This window comes from Zosterops lateralis, assembly GCF_965231275.1.
Source record: "Zosterops lateralis genome assembly, chromosome: 2".
NCBI classification, from domain to species: domain Eukaryota; kingdom Metazoa; phylum Chordata; class Aves; order Passeriformes; family Zosteropidae; genus Zosterops; species Zosterops lateralis.
In genome coordinates this window covers 61,679,976-61,696,967 of record NC_139763.1, presented here as the reverse complement: position 1 = coordinate 61,696,967, position 16,992 = coordinate 61,679,976, and the positions used below count along the sequence as shown (strand labels likewise).

The following is a 16,992-nucleotide window of genomic DNA, read 5'->3' as shown; positions in this document are numbered from 1 at the left end:
GAAAATTTTTCAGGGAATGAAAAAGGTGAGCAAGGAAACAAAAAATCCCCTCAAAAGAGTCTACCATTCATGCCTCATTCATTTTGGAGGAAGGTGTCCGAGTTAGACTTCTCATAACTAGGATAATCCTAGGAGGAGCTTTCATCCATGCAGTCATTCACAGACTGATGGATAGAGCCAAAGATCTTTGATGGCAATACCTTTCCTTACCAGGGAGAAAATGAAAAAGACGGTCTTTGAATGTTGCACAGGAAGGAAATATCACAGTTAATGCCTGTGCTGAGGTCTGAAAAACCTTTTCAGCATAAAGCAGTGCAGAGACAGTTTCCGTAGAAGGAAAAGGAACACTGAAGGATTTATTGTGTTGCGATATTTATTATGTAAGAGGAATTTGCATGGTAAAGAGAGAAAGCAGATTTTATTCAGAATATAGAGGATGGGATGAATGATGTTAATGAAAAGCTGATTGATGGAAGCAGAAGTTTGTCTGCTATGCCACTCATATTTTCTGAACCCCAGCAAACATTTTATGGACATCTGATTAAATGATGGGTGTATTAATCCTTTGGCATGCAAAATTTTTATAGGGTCTGCTGTGCCAAGATGGTGGTGGGATGAATCCAGATATGATCCTACAGATGTTAGTTAAGGGGCCTGTTCTCCCCAGCTAAGAGGACAGCTTCAGAGAGTGATTAGCCCAGATATGTTTGGCAGTGCATTTTGGCAGTACAGATCTCTCCCCACATGGAGTGGAAATGAAATACAGCCACAGCTTGGGTTTAGTCCATCCTCTTCTACGTCCTTCACCGGCCATTTCAGTCAGGACTCCAGTTGCCATGTACTCGTTGCTTTGTCCCACTGAAACTGGGGGGACCTAGACAAGGGGTGGATGGTTATTTAGATGCCTCTGTTTTTCTTCGAATGCAGGATCCCTTGTGATTGCTGGGTGGTACTCTGACAGTTGAGATTGTTCTGTTTATTTTAGTTCTTGTTCTAATAATAAAGCTGCTGGAATTGCTGTGTTAATAAATACAATCCCAAGTAGAAGCATGTGTTTTGCAGACTATTTTTGTTATCTGATTGGGCTTCTTCACATCCTCCTTTTGTGACTAAGTCGAACCCACAGTCTGCAGAGTGTCTGCCAGGATAAGAACCCGCCTCCCAGACTCAATGCCACTAATCGTTTCCCTGTTTTGTTTATTTCAGCTAACATCCCTAAACATCAGCTAGCGGGAGAAGAGCTTGTTTGGTGGATGGAAATCAGTGTCCTCATTCCTCTTTGACAACTACTAGTGTTGTGCTGGTGGCCATAATTGGTAGGACATCACATCCCAAGAAGTCCTCTATGGCACTGCCGCAGCTTGAGATTGCTTTGAACTCCCTTTGTAGCAGATAAAAATTTCCTATAAAAAATTAACTCTGCAGGGATGAAGGGCTTGTAAACCAAGTGTTCAGAGTGACACTTTAAACTGAGGCACCATGAAAAGCCAAGATTGTGCGCCCTCACTTGAAGCCTAGCAATCAAGCTGAAGCATAGAGATTGCCTTGTGATTATCAATTAACCACCTGTCAGGGATTTTCCATGACTCAAAGAAGTAATGGTTGGCTGGCTGCTGCTTCCTAGGTAGTCCCTCATAATATGGTCCTATTTCCTCTTTCTTAGGTAAAATCTAATCCTTGACATTGCAAACGATTTGTGTTTGTTCTCATTATGTCATGCATGTCTGTGAGATGAGTCAGATGCACAACTCATCATGACCAAGGCAGCTGAAATTATACAGAAGATACTGATTTAGTTGCTATTATTGTTTTCTCTAATATATGGGAAGTCAACCATATGTTAATTATTTTTCTTCAGAACAGCTCCATTAAAATATAAACTGATGTTATTAGTGGCAAGAAAATCTCTTTCAGTCATGCAGAAACATTGTGTAGCCAGCAGACCTTGTGATCCTATTCTTGGGTTGTAAATTTTTCAAAAGCTGGTGTGCCAGAGTGTGCCTTTATTCCCTAAGTGAAAGATGGGACTCTTTACTTTTTTTGTATTTATTTTTAATCTTAATTAATTACATATATCTTAAAATTCACAGTTTATAGACAACTGTTCTCCCTTTACCTGAACCCCCAGAGGGACCCAATGCAGGAGAACTGTAAGATGATATTTTAAGATTGCATGTGGAATGGTGGTAAAGATCCTGTGGTGGTTAAAGAACCTAGGCCTTCACTACTGATGAAGTTGTGAGACATGTGCTTCTAAACTCCCATTTTTCTGAATTACAAAATTTGTACAGTGCTTTCAATATTTAATTCTCTTTCTCTTAGGCAGGCTTAAGCTGAAGAAATCCAACCCCACTCTGTGATCTAAAGAAAAACTGGAATGATTTTTGTCCTAAAACTGTTGAATGGCTTCCTGTGCAGACAGGGAGTGTTATCTAACTGATTGGAAAGATTTTAAAATATGATATGCCTGCACTGCATGAATAAATTTTACAATTTGGGCCTTAATTGGGTAATGCAATTGCACTCACAGACACTTCAACATTGTGGCAACAATCAATGCATATAAACTTACTGGATTTCTGTACGTAGTTATCTAAGAATCTCATTTGTAATCAAATAGTCATCTTCTAATTCAAAATGCCAAGCCAATTTTGGTAGCCTTTTGTAAATGTTTCTAATTTGAAAATGCCCTATAATTGTTATGTTTGCTCAATGTTACAAAGTGGAGGGGGGAGCCCAGGAGTATTTTGGCTTTGCAAGGATCTGAATGTGTCACCCACTACACACACAGTGCCAAAACATTCCCTTACAATTCCTGGGATGCACTGCAGAGATATCTGTGAATACATTGTGAAGATGATTATCCCCTTGTGCTCCCTTTTGTCTCCTTTATCCCCCAAACTCAAAACCATATATAAAATACCTTGAAAGAATCCTAAGGACAGAAGGTTAAAATGTGCATCTCAAAGCAAAACAAGAGAGATGCTATTGATTGCAATTTAATCCTAAAACTCAGAACTCAGACTCCCAAAATGGAAGCTTTTAAGAAAAAGGAAAGCTTTCCCCCCTCAATATTCATGCAGTTTAATTTTCCATGACTTCTCTCACTGTGGGTGTGAGGGAGTGGGAAGTAATTTGAAGTTGAAAAGTGCACTTTTGATTTGGAGCCTTCCTACTTTCTCCAGATGAGATGGTTTCCTTTTGCTTTCCCTAAAACAAGAACAACTGTTCCATGCTTTTTTTTTTTCCTGTCCAGTTTCTTCCCTCCTATTTCACCACCTGGTCCTCCAGATATCTTGCTGAAGTAGGACTATTAGCATACAGAATCCAAATGCTTTTCTAGCCTTCAGGTTACTCTTTTCAGTTGAATAGAAGTGGTTTGGTGTGGTGGCTGACAGTGGGTCTGTGTGGGCCTTACAGTTGGAATCCTGAGTTGGACTGACATAGCTGTGAGAAAGCTAACAGCTCTTCATGAAAACAGAAGCCTGCAATGGCAAAAAAATCTTGTTTCCCAGCAAGAAAATGCTACAGATTAAGACCATTTTCTTGCACCTATTTCAACAATCCCAACCATCTTGGCAAAGAATGAGAACAGTATCTCACAAACAACCCTTTCTTAGGCATAGACACATTGTCCAGGACTGACCAGTTACCACGGGGTGACAGCTTGTCACCGACCAACAGGGGATAGATACAGAAGCGTTTATAAAACTCTACATGAAGGGATGTATACTATAACTTTTAACTTTTTCACTCCTTGAAAGAGTGTGTCTTGTCTCTCTGAAACGAGGTCAACAGTGACAGTTTGGCGTGGCAGGCATTTGTTGGTTGGTGGAGTGTTTTTTAATGTCTTTTCCTTTTGTTTGTGGGGTTTTTTTTTGGAGATGGGGGAATTGTTGTGGGGTTTCCTTTTTTTTTTTCCTATTCAGTTTATCAGTTTTCCATTACTTTTTACATAATAATGTGGGCTTGTGGCAGGACTTCATATGAGTTTTCGTTTCCTAAAAGTGAGCTCACTGAAACAATGACCTCAGAAACTTCTGGTACCTAATGCTGAGTATTACAGTAAGTGCATAACAGTAAACTAGAGTCATTCCACTTCTTCCTTCATCTGTTCCTCTGTGTGGCATTTGGAAAATGCTTTAATCAGCTTTTCCATTCCTCTGTCTCATCGTATTCAGGTCTTGCTATTTGTTTTTTGCCTTTGCCTTGCTTAGACATCATGCAGAAAACAAGCCCAAGGGCAGCAGCAGAGACTGTTTCTGAACTTCCATACAGAGCTCTGCCCAGGCTCCCCAGAAAGCTGCAGGATAAAATGAATTCATCACATTCTCAGGATATTCTGGTAGGCAGTGTCTTCTGCCTTGTGGTCATTTAGAGATGATAAAATGCTGCTTCATTTAGGTCCATTCCCTGTCTGCTGCTTTTCCTATCCCAGCCTGCTGCCCTGGTCATGTACCCACCCCCTTGTAGTGCCCAGACCTGTCCTTGGGCCTCAGTGTCTTCCTGTTGATTATCTTCCATCATCTACACATCCCAGGCTGCTCTTAGAACCCATCCAGCAGCCTGTGTGTCCAACTTCTTTGAACTGTAATGTTGCAGCCAGTTTTTCTCTCAGTCTAAATTCAGACCCATTAAAAGCAGTGGGTTCCTCCCACTGAGGTGAGGTGCCAGTAGACTGCAGGGTCACAGCTGCCACCTTAGTGCCATAGCTCTGTCTCCAGGAATAGGAATTAGCAGCTGCATTGGTTAAAGGTTCATGCTTTATGTTAAATATTATCTTAAAATGAGAGAAGAAAAGAAAATCTCACATGTAGAGTCATTTAGAAGGATTGTGTATGATAAAATTGTAATATTTGCTTTTTCCTAATTCCTTTGACAAAGAAAAGAAAATAAGAAAATATTAATTTGGGTTCTCATTTGAGAAGTTCATTGGAAAAGGGGAAGAAATCAGGGCGAAATAGCGTGAATTCAGAATGAGTGGTGTAAACTGTGAGCTGGTGATCACTGCTTTGTTATGCAGACATAGATTTCCATTAATATTCCTTCTTTTGAAAAACAGAAATCCTGTCTCTGTTGTTGTATGCTTAATTGAGCACTTGAGGCAAAAAAACCCTCATGACAAAAAATTAAACAAAACATAACAAAAGACCCTATGGTATGCAGATTTATTCTTCAGATGATGTTCATCTATTTATTTATTTATTTGGAGAACTTGTTTCCTGCTATACATCCTAACTAGATTCTCTGAAATCTCAGACCTCTCCCATGAAATGGGTGAAGGGGTTTGGTCAGCATCACAGAGTGTGGCTGTTGTGGGAAAACTGGAGTTGAAATTGGTTGTGGAAAGCTAATGTTAGACTTGAAAGCATTTTCTTCATAAAGTATATTTTTATGTATATATACATACTATTAAGACCATCTAATATTTTCTGGAGAAAGAAATTGAATCCACAGTTAAATTGAATAGTCATTCCTTAAGAAGGCTTCTGTTACTTGTGGCTTAACTGTAACGGAAAACAGACTGTGTATTAGCACAGACTCTCAGCAAGATATTTTAGTTATAAAATGTCAAAGCCTTCTCAAAATTAATGAGTAAAATATTGCCTGGCTTTAAAAATGAGTATCGCAACTTTAAGAAAACATTGTTGCCCCACTTCTTGTAGATCAACATGTGGCAAGATTATTTCAGTGGAAATATGTGCCCACAGGCTATGTATTTTTTGTGCTTTGTTTAACGCTGGTTGGCATCTGAGATCAAGAAAACTTAAACCAATTATGAGTAGCTGGTGCAGCAAAAATCATGATTGATACATTTACAACACAGGGTCGATTCTTCTGGCAATGTTATCATATTAAGAATGGGAAAAGGGGGTATCAGGCATGTGACTTTGTAGCCCTGAATTAACCCAATGCTCTGACCACATACAGATGTTTCCTCCCTCTATGCAATCAGTGTGTCTTGCACTGATTGCAGCCTGCAGACCTCTAAGAAGAAACAGCTGTGTAATTGTTGCTAAGCCTATTTCCCTCTTCCCTTTGACTTATTGGATTATTTAATACAGTAGAATGTCAGGAATTTAAAAATAAAAAAGCACTGTTGAGTCATCTAGTCCGTCTTGCAGCAGGATTGTCCTCTCCAGATCTTTGTCCAGTCATGGACAGGCTTTGTGATGTGGTTGGACTTCAGCCAATTTCCTTTGGAAGATTATTCTACAATAGAATACACTTCATTTTAAGAATTTTTCCCTGTCAGCCTAAACTTTACTTTGCTTGGTATAATCACATTATTCTTAGCTATATTTTCCTGAAAAACCCTATTTAAAAAATCCTTAGTCTGTGTATCCTTCCAGAGCTTGTAGATAATTATCATATTTCCCTTTCAATAGTGGCTTTAGTAAAGCTATACATATTTAGTTATTTTAATATTTTCCTATAAATCAGCCTTCCTGATGACTTTTATTGCTATCATTGAGCCAAATCTCTAATTCTTATATTTAGTATTCAAATAGAAAAGGCAGGACTGAATAAAGACTTACAGATTAGATCATGATGTCATTGAAAACCCATCCTTTGAACCAGTGTTTGTGCCTTCAGATCTGTCTGAATGCCAGCTCTCCTGAGGCAGACTTCAGTCATAAGATTTGTCTCAACTTTCTTATCTACAGCATAAGTGCCTACATCAAAGCTACTCTCCCTAGATTCCTTTTATGATCATTGGACCCTATAGCTGCATGCAATTAATCTAAGCTGTTTTCAGTCTCCACATTTAGGATGACAAGAATTGAGCGCTAGAGGTGTGCGTTTTTCTCTGTCTCTGCCCTGGACCTGACTCCCTTGGATATTTAAATACAGGGTGTGTGGATGTTTGGACACTGTGGCTCAAGAAGTGAGAAGAGTCAGTGTTGGCCATGGCCATGCCACCTCAGCTTCAAAACAGCAGCAGAGTGGTTTGATGCATTGTGTGTCCTGAGACCATTCCTAACACAGCTGAATGGCATTGAATTCAACACACAAGTGTGATGGTTATGTTGAATAATGGGGTGGATGAAATTGCCTTTTGCATAGTCATGGAATCACAGAATATCTCCAGTTGAAAGGCACCCCTAAGGATCATCAAGCCAGCTCCCTGCTCCTTTCAGGACAACCTAAAACTGAACCATATGACTAAGAGCATCATCCAGATGTGCCTTGAGCTCTGACAGGCTCAGTGTTGTAACCACATCCCTGGGGGAGCCTGTTCCAGAGACCAATCACCCTCCCACTGAACTTCTCTGTGTTCAATCTGAACTGAAGCAGGTACAGCATTTACCCAGAAAGTATGAGTGTAGATGCTAGATATATTGGTTTTCAAGTTTGTTTAGACTGAAGGAAATCTATGATCAATGCCTTTCATTTTTGAAGACCTCTAGAAAATGGCTCTTACATGACAGATGCCAATCACTCTTCCCTTCTCTATCAGGTACTACTTCTCTGCTGACAGCTTAGTGCTCACATTCCTCCCTGCAGCCCTGGAGAGATGCCTGCTCAGATGCAGTTCTTACCTCTAGCCATAGGTTATGGATTGCTCTCCATACAGGTCCTACCATTTCTGCTTTATATTGGAGTAACTAGGAAAAGAAATCAGTATCTGCCTTTTGTTTATTAGTTTAAAAAAAAAAAAAAGTTAAATACATTTTCCCAGTGGTTAGTTACCTTCTGTCAGACTTTCTGACAAAATATGCTAAGTCCTCATTCCTAGTAACTTGTATATAATGTCCAGGAAATAAAACATTTGTACTAAATTCCTTTGGAGGGCAAACACTAGAGAAGCAGGAGAGCTGTTGAAATTGAGGGATAATAACTGCTCAAGATAATATGTTCATTAATTAGTCCTGGATGAATTTAGACTGAACATTAACAGAAATTATTCAAACATCCCAAGAGGGTGAAGTTCTGGAATAAACTCCAAGTGCACTAGTTGAGAAGAAAAACAAAATAACTTGAAGAGAGAAATTGGTAAATTTAGGGAAGTTTTTATGAGAATACGTAGAAGCATTTACAAGGGTTGAAAAAAAGCCAGCCAGGCATGCAATATGAAGTCATAGTGTTACCAAAAGGGCTAAACAGGAGACTGGCCACTGCTCCTGTCTACACTATCACCTATTTCATGTTTAATGCAGTGGTTAGTGGCTTCTGCTGGTTGTTAACAGATGACAGCAGGCTGCAGTCCAAGGTCAGTATAAGAATTTCCTTATTGTTGCCAGACCCTTGGAGTTCAGGATGTCCCTTCCTGAAAGTCATGTGGGACTCTGGTCTTGGTCTTTTGTTGGTGATGCTAGGAAGGGCTTGTATGGATGGAGTGCATGTGTCTCTATGGAATAGGCACAGTGTCATCAGTTCTCCTGGGCAAAGCAGGAACAGAAACCTGGACAAGACCCAGTTCATCCTTCTGAAAAGTATATTCCTTCAATACTGCAGCCCAAGCACTGTACCCAGCCTTCTCCCAGGTGAAGCCTGTGCTGAAAGCTTGCTAGTCAGTGGGTTCTGCTCCTAATTCACGGTAACTGGAACAAAATGCAAAATCCTCATCATTCATAGAGACACGGAATCCTCAGAGGCTACAAGCCTACCACAGCATGCTATAAGTCATTGTGACACTGGCAGACAGAGTGCAGGGCTGTCTGTTGGGACAGCTAACTTTGAAGCATCAGCATACTGGAGATGAGAAGAACTTTGAGCAGTGTGTGTTAGGCAGGTATTTTTAGCTGCCTTTTCTTAAAATTGCCCTGCTTTTCTAATACTGTTTTATCATCACCATGGTGAACTAATTCTGCCACTAGCCTGTCTGCTAATAATTCTTATCTTGATAAGCTATTCCTTATTGGATCTGACTTTTCAGTGCCAGGCCTCCTTTTCTAACAGCAGGCACAACTGACTGCTTAGGAAGACTTTCTAGACTCCTCTCAAGTTGTTTGATCTTGCTTCTCTTCAGAGCTTCATCTTCCATATATGTTTCTGTGACAGAAGGGAACATTATCCTTTTCTTTCTTTCAAGTAATGTAAGCAAATACCTGTAAATTGGATCTGGCTCCCATTATAACAGGTGTCTATTTCAAGGAGGACTTGATGGTCTTCTTCTTTCTCCTATGGATTTTTTGACTTACCTGTGGTTTCTGAGATAGGATGTTATTGGTGGATATTTCTGAGTGATTCCTCCTTTTATACAGGAATAGTGTGTCATAATCTTCAGATGTTATAGTACTAGTGTTTAAGGACTTTCCAGAACAAATATCATGGTCATACTGAATTTACCCATGTTGTCCTCATAAGTCTTGTAAAAAATATTACCTGTATTGAACTTACCAGAACCCTTTCTTTACATTCCTTATGACAATTTGAGCAAGGGTTTCCAGGAGTTGTCACTTTAATTAGAAAAGGTAAAGAAAGGGTTAGAGATTTATTGAATCTACTGCAATCAGCTGTTTAGCCAGTCTTTCACTTGGATGAAGAGTGCAGTGCTTCTGCTTTGCTTTTAAAACAAAACCCCCAAAGGTGTGTATTTCCTTATGAAATTTCTGTTTCAACCTCTTGACTGCAGTGACAGCAGCACATTTCTTTGTATCTCAGACACACTGTAGAGATGGAGGAAGGTGGCTTAGGCTCTGCGTTGTCAAACCAAATGCAGTGGCTGTGTTGTATGCCTCCCTTGACTTTGTCAGGGCAGGTGGGGACCCTTCCCTTCACAAGTGTCTACCAGAGTAATGTTGCCCAATACTTCCACAGAAATATTTCAAGTTGGGAGTCTTTCCACTTAGGTTGCTTACTTTCGAGACAGACTTCAGAGCAGTGAGTCCTTTTTTGCATTTTCCCACAGGTCATAGAAAGAGGGCATTTTCAGCTACTGGAAATTCACTTTCTTTGAGTAGAAAAAGGTCTGCAGTCTAACAATTTTTTTTTTCTCATTTTTCTTTTTTAACAAGCAACATGGGTTGTACTAGCTTGCCAAGGAGCCTATCAAAGGAAGGATTGCCCTTTCTCATCTACTTCACTGTCAGTTCAGGATTGTCCCAGAATCATTTGTTGTTACTGGTGATGCTGCTGTCCAAGCATAGGTAGTTTGTCCATAACAGTGATGGGTTAATATCCTCACTGCAATGGATGGCAGGAATCTGTTGGTGGGTAGGGATGTGGAACTGGCTCTGCTTCCCACTTACTTTGTTAAAGCAGTACATCCTGATTTTAAATGCTGCTGTTCCGCAACAAACGACCACGAAGTAACAGGTTAAAAAAATGCTTTCGTGCATTATCATGTAGCACATTCCATTGCACATAGTGTGACTGTAATTTTGTCAATGATGGTCTACAGGTTAATATACTTTATTGAAGCTCTTTTCTTTTACTGAATCTGGAATCTGTATAAGAAGCTCCTCTTTTTGTAACCTGAAATCTATTAGATGTTACATCTTAAGGGAGCTACAAGAAGACTGACTCCCAAGAATAATAATTTTCTCTCTATTTCAGGGAAAAGTTAGAACATTTAATTTTACTTGAGATAATTCGTATAATTTTATATAGGTTCAGGAGATAAGAGGGGAGGTATGACATGGAACTTCCTTAATTTGCTTTTATTACCTATATCCACTGTGAATCTGTTGGCCTTGATGTACAGTCAAAAGGAGAGAGATTTTTCTGTACTTGTAGATTTATGTTAAAAAGAACAAATTTAAAATAGGGATGGCAATGATGGAAGCTGAAAGAGTTATTTTGAGAAATAAGGTATGATAAAGGAAGGCTTGTCATGTTCATTTATTCTGTAATTTTAGTGTTTGACTGAATGCAAAGCTGAAAGGCCAAATCTGAATACAGAAACAAAAGACATAAAAATGAGAACTACTTGCTTTGTTAAATATTGCTGTCATCTAGAAGTGATACCGGCATCTAAAAGTGATACATAGTGTTAAAGATATCACCCCTTAATTGTCAGTTATATAAACCCAAATCTAGAACAATGTTATAAACACTCACTCTAATGTATATTCATTTGCACAGAAATAAAAGCTTTTTCCACAGTGCCTGGCACATACTGAATATTTCGTGTAACAGGATGGGAAGGATTTTACAAGTGCCTTTAAAATGAGGAGATCACAATAAATTTCTGACATGATATTCCAACTTGGACTCTTAATTTACAATTTAGTTAATTCTCATTGCAGAAACTGTGGTCCCATGATAGAGAGATTTGAGAATCCTGCACCAGGTACTGCTCATCTTGGTCATTTTGCCTAAGGCACTGAGCAAAAATTGTGTCTAGCTTTGGCAGTAACAGCAATTACTTCCGTTTCTACAAGAAACATGCACGAAGGACCTGCTGCACAAGTCTTGTGAGGAGCAGCTGAGGAAACTGAAGTTGTTTAGCGTTAAGAAAAAGAGGCTTAGGAGGACCTAACTGGTGGGAGTCAGTCTCCTCTCCCAGGTTGCAAGCAATAAAACAAGAGGAAATGGTCTCAAGTTGTGCCAGGGAAAGTTTAGATTGGATATAAGGAGAATTTTCTTCAGCAAAAGGGTGGTCAGGCATTGGAACAGGCTGCCCACGGAAGTGGTTAGGTCACCAGCCCTGGGAGTATTTAAAAGTCATGGAGATGTGGTGCTTCAGCACATGATTCAGTGGTGGCCTTGATAGTGCTGAGTTAATGGTTGGACTTGATGATGTCAGAGATCTTTTACAACCTAAATGATTCTATCATACTGTGACCTAAAATAAGAGTTGAAACTGCTTGTCTGTTAGACTACTATACTGGGAATTCTCGTAACATAACCAAGAACCACCTGAGAAAGTGTTACCTAGTGTTCATTTTCCTTTTATGGTCCCAGCATGAGAGACAAAGAGATAATCATGGAACTTCACAGTCCTCTTTCTCTTTAACACCTGCCTGGCCTTAAATGTAAGTGGGAAAGCCAAGATCCAGGAACTTTGCACCTTCTAGTTTCTGATGCACATACTGTGCCATGTTCTTTTTTGTGCTTTTTTTTCCAAAGTAAAAAAAGTAGAGAACTTCTGTGTATTTTTCCACAAAGTCCTTAAAGGGTGATTGTGGGTTTTAGCTTTTTTCACAAAACACAAGTGTATTTTTATATTTTTTTTCAAGTCAGTTGGTGAAAAGATCTTTCAGTTCTCAGAAGGGATAAAGCTCTAGAAAATGTTGATTTTTTTTCATCGAAAATCATTTTAGCTCATAAGCTATTCTTTCCTTATCTTGATGGAAAAAAAGATCAAATTTCCAGATCAATAATGTTGAAAACAGCAAAAGCAGCGATCATCCTAGATGCATGTTGTTTTCTGATGCGATTTTGTATCTCTGAGCATTTCCTCATGCTGTAAATATCAGCCTGACTTGCACTCAGGCTTCAACCTCACATCTAGCAACAGCAGAAAAAAATAGGAGCTGTTTAAATGCAACAAAGCTTGGAAAAAACCAATTTTTTTAGAAGTGCCAGCATGTCTAAACATTGAAGGAAAATATTGAAGAGTACCAGTGTGCTTCCAGTTTGTCTCTTGCTGAGTGTTTTCTCTATTGAATAATCACATCTTCCATTGCCTAAAGCAGTGGTTCGTTGTATGTAATGTGTGCTTCAAGGCATTAAAGAAAAAAAAAGATTGAAATTATCTGGAGGAAACCAAATCACTTTATTTCAAAGACAAATTAGATTGATCTGTCTTACCATTCTCTATAGATTTCATAGACATGTTACTTGTTGAAGTGGTATCTAGCATTTTATATATTGTAGCAATTTGCATACATTCATTAAGCTCTGCTTTATAAAGCTCTCTGACAGGGGCATTTGATGAATCCTTCTGTGGACTGCATAGCTGCATTATGTGGAGCAATCTGTTAAATCATGCCTTTGTCCTTCAGTTTGTCAGAATCAGTAAGTGAAGCAGATGTTAATAACTGTGGGAGAGTTTGGGGTTTTGGTGTTTGCAGAATATGGGATAACAGTGAAGGGCATAATGTGTTTGTAAAAGTGACAGCTGGTGTTATTAAAGATAGAAAGTCTGCTACAAGTGAAAACTTTCTCTGGCATCTTTTAGCAACTCCAGGAGGTTTTTTGGAACAGTCAGGTGGGTGGTCAATTTTAAAATAAACACTGCTAATGTTATGCGCAGCAAACTGTGTGCTTGTACTTAACACACAATTGTTCTTATCTTTGGTCGCAAACGTTCTGTCACAGAGCTATCTCAGCCATGCAATAATTCATAACATTTCTCTGTAAATATATCATAAGAAATTCTCAGGTCAACAATCCTCTAAAATGTGTCTTTGAGAAATGTAATTTCATGTATTATTGAATTAGTGGGGTTTTACACCTGGTCAGTTTAAAGGTTACCTTTATGATACATTTTTGCAGGACCTGACAGTTCTGACCCTGGAACCTTTACCTATTGTCAAGGTTACTTGGCTGAAGATGTTTCAGCCAGAGAACAGCATGCATTTAGGTGGTTAACGTGCTACATCTGTTGGGTGGTAATTCCTGTCAAGTTATGGTAAGATGAGTGCTTGATGTCAACTGCAGAGGCCTGGCAGGTGGAGGTAAAACGGACAGTCATAAGCTGGGTAAGAAATGAAGGTGATAAGTAAGAGGAAAAATGTAGTTTAGGGGGTGCCTCAAGAGAAGCCACCAGAGGTGGAGGTGCTGATCTCCCTTCTCTGGGGACCAGTGAGAGGACACAAGGACATGGAATGAAGTTGCAGGGGAGTTCAGACTGGGCATTATGAAAAGGTGCTTCACTGAGTGGGTGGAGCAGTCACTGGAGCAGGCTCCTCAAGGAAATAAGTCATGGCACCAAGCTTGTCAGAATCCAAAGAGTGTCTGAACAATGCACATAGTCATTTGGCCTAGCTTCAGGTAGCCCTGCAAGGAGCAGAGAGCTGGACTCAGTGATTCTTGGATGCCTTCTATGGGTGACTTCCAACTGGAGATTTTCTCTGATTCTATGTGGAAAACATTGTTACAAGGCTATCTGATGAGGAAGTAGAAAAACGGAAGGACATTACTGTAGAAAATAAAGGATAAACTTCAGCTGCCTTCTGATCTTGCAGATTTTTATTGGTATTATCTAGTAAGTAGCTCCCACTCATTTTAGAGGTGGCATTTGGCTGAGATTCACTTTAACTTTAATGGCATTCTCTTTGTGATCATGCATTATTGTGGAAATCTCTTTTGGGGAATTGAGTAGGAGGTGCAAAGGGTGGAGATGTAGTGATGTTACTCGTGCCTGTGTGATTGAATCTGAGCTTCTGAGCCTGGCTTGTCTGCAGCTGACATCAACAGCAGGAATGGTTACACAGTGCATAGAATAAATAATCCTAGAAGTTGTCATGTTTGTAGTGATTGCCTGAAAATATGTAGAGAAGACCAGTGAGGGATTTCTGTTGTTCTTGCACATGAAAGTAGGCAGCAGCTACAAATCAACGAACTGTTGCTTTTGTAAGAAAAATTGGCAAAATCTTTCATGCTGTTTCTGGATAAAAAATTCTACTACTTCTATTCCTCAGAGCGAGTCTTATCTTTCTGTCTGATTATCTTGCAAAAAATGAGCAGTGAAATAATTATCCATGCTGATATTTACATTTCATATCTCTGCTTGAAAATTTCCAGCTTACATAAAGGAACAGAGGGAGTCCAAGACTTGAGTGGGCTGATCCTTCGGAGAAGCAAATGCCTGCTCTTCAACTGGGACACATAGGTGCTCCCAGTTGAGTGACCATTGATACATAGTGAGAATAGATAGTTCTATAGCAGATTCTCTTTGCTTTCCCTGGGAATCATGTTGGAGTTACCAGTAGCTGTTGTGGAAAGCTCAGGGAAAGCTCTGTAAAAAGAAAAGAGACAAGACTTTTTCTAATATAGGCTCTTAATTACCTTTAAGAGCTGTGGCTGTGTGGCAGTCCTGTGTCAAATGGTGTTTCTTGTTTGCAGAGTGCCAAGTTGCCAATAATGTCACAGAAATACTCAATAGAGTGTGTACTAATGATGGTGATTGTCCAGAACAGAGACCAGACCAAGTGCATTTGGACATATGAACTTTTTTTACCTTTTTTAATTTTTCTTTTTTTTTTTTTCCTCTCCTTTGTGTTTTTCCTTAGTCAGCTGAGCCTGTTTCTACTGCTGCATCTTCTTCCTTTTTGCTTTGTTAAACACACCAGATTTAACAAATGCATTATGCTCAGGGTCACTGTGTGAGAATCACCAAGAAAATTTACAGAGACTCTGGGACTACTTGTGATTAGGTGTTAAATGTATCCTTACAAGAAAGTACATCGAGAATTTCACACCTGTAACAGAACTGCCAGGTTCAGCATTTTAGGACATTAAAGAAAAAATGCACTTAAGAATACCCTTGATTTTTCATGTGGTTTCCCTATTCATGTCACTGGTTCTGCTTGTTATAAGGTAGAATACTGCTTAAATGTGGTGTCTTAAATCATTTATATTTTCTGATATGCCACTGGAAGTTTTTCATACTCAATATGTTGGTTTTGTTTTTCCATTGCAAATGGTTGTAGCAAAATTGCTATTTGAAAATTTTGGAGGGGTTTTTTCTGTTTGAGTTTTCTACTAATTTTGAACTTGTGTAGAATTTGCTTAAGAATCTATACAATATTATATACCTTAAATGTAATGTGCTATAAGTGACCATACCCATCATTGTTATCACCCACAACATTTCTCAGGTGATGCACATCTTTAGGACTGTCTCGCAGACTCATTTCTGAGTAGTATTTTGCATTATATATATATATATATTTCATTTTACATGCTTAAGCCATATATTTTTAATGACTTTAAATCTATATAATCTTTTTTTATCAGATCTTGGATTCTGAACTTGAAGCAGTTCTTCAAGATTATATGCTTCTTGAAACTCAGAAAGTATCTGCAATAAATAGGTACGTGTAATGAGTACGTTCATGTTTTGTGTTGGATGGTTTGGACTGTGTGAGTTTTGTTGACCATTTAATGCTGAGCTTCTTACAGCTCTTGATAAATCTCAGTTGCTGTGAAAAGGACAGTGTGATGGATCTCTGCAGACTGAATTTTCAATAACACATGGTTATTGTAGGACAGAAATTTGGAAAGGTATGACGTTCACAGTTGCTCAGAGATAAATGTTTAGCCAAACCCACAAACTTAACTTCAGAGTGAACAAAAAAGTGAGTCTCCACGAGCAAGTAAGAAATTTTGAAGGTAAAATCAGCGAGAGGAAGTGACTCTACTCTTGATCCCTTGATCCCTCCATACACTTGTGGTGGTGGTGTGGTGTTTTTTTTTTTTTTTTTTTTTTTTTTTTTTTTTTTGCAACTGTTGAAGGTAGTAAAGGTGTGACTATAACTAAATATGGGAAGGAAATGACCATAAAGGTTGAAAAGTTGGGTACAATGCAGTTCCTGGAAATTTTCTTCTTAGGTATTTCAGTGAAGCTCCCATCTCACTTCAGTCATTTACAGAAAATATTCAGGCAATTTCAGAAATACATTCTTGCATATAACAAAGCAATTTTCAGGTGATTTCTTTTTTAAAAGTCAGATCACACTTTATGGTTCCTGAAGCTCTGCTAAACTCCTAGCAATGGAGAAAGATAAATGAGAGAAGATTTAGAAGTTCTTATTCTTTCCAAAGAGTTCACAGACCTAGGCAATTTTTTTGAGATTCAGTTCAGTTTGAAGGAGTGGAAGGTTTCTTGAATACCTGGATGTAACAGTTGGACTTACCTTGATCTGTGTGAGAAACTTTGAAGAGATTTAAAAATGGGGAGAGATTAAATGCTTATGCATGAAATTCACAGAAATAGATTTTTGCATTAAGTTGCTTATTCTGTAAAAAATTGAATGCAACATATCTTCATACTATGCTTCACCTGTAGGTCTCAAGATATTTAGCAAAAGCTGAAGATGAAACATTGTCTCCAATTTATGTTTAGGGTCAGGTACCTGCCTGGATCGCCTACTG

General features: G+C 38.9%; 1 protein-coding gene across 5 annotated transcripts in view; it reads left to right on the top strand.

Annotated features, from left to right (window-relative positions):
* Positions 1-16,992, top strand: part of ENOX1 (ecto-NOX disulfide-thiol exchanger 1) — a 370,196-nt gene that overhangs the window by 72,607 nt on the left and 280,597 nt on the right. For all 5 annotated transcript variants that reach the window (XM_083854594.1, XM_083854596.1, XM_083854591.1 and 2 more), the window contains exon 2: positions 15,856-15,932. The gene's annotated coding sequence lies outside the window, so the exon portion shown is untranslated. The remainder of the gene's footprint in view (positions 1-15,855; positions 15,933-16,992) is intronic.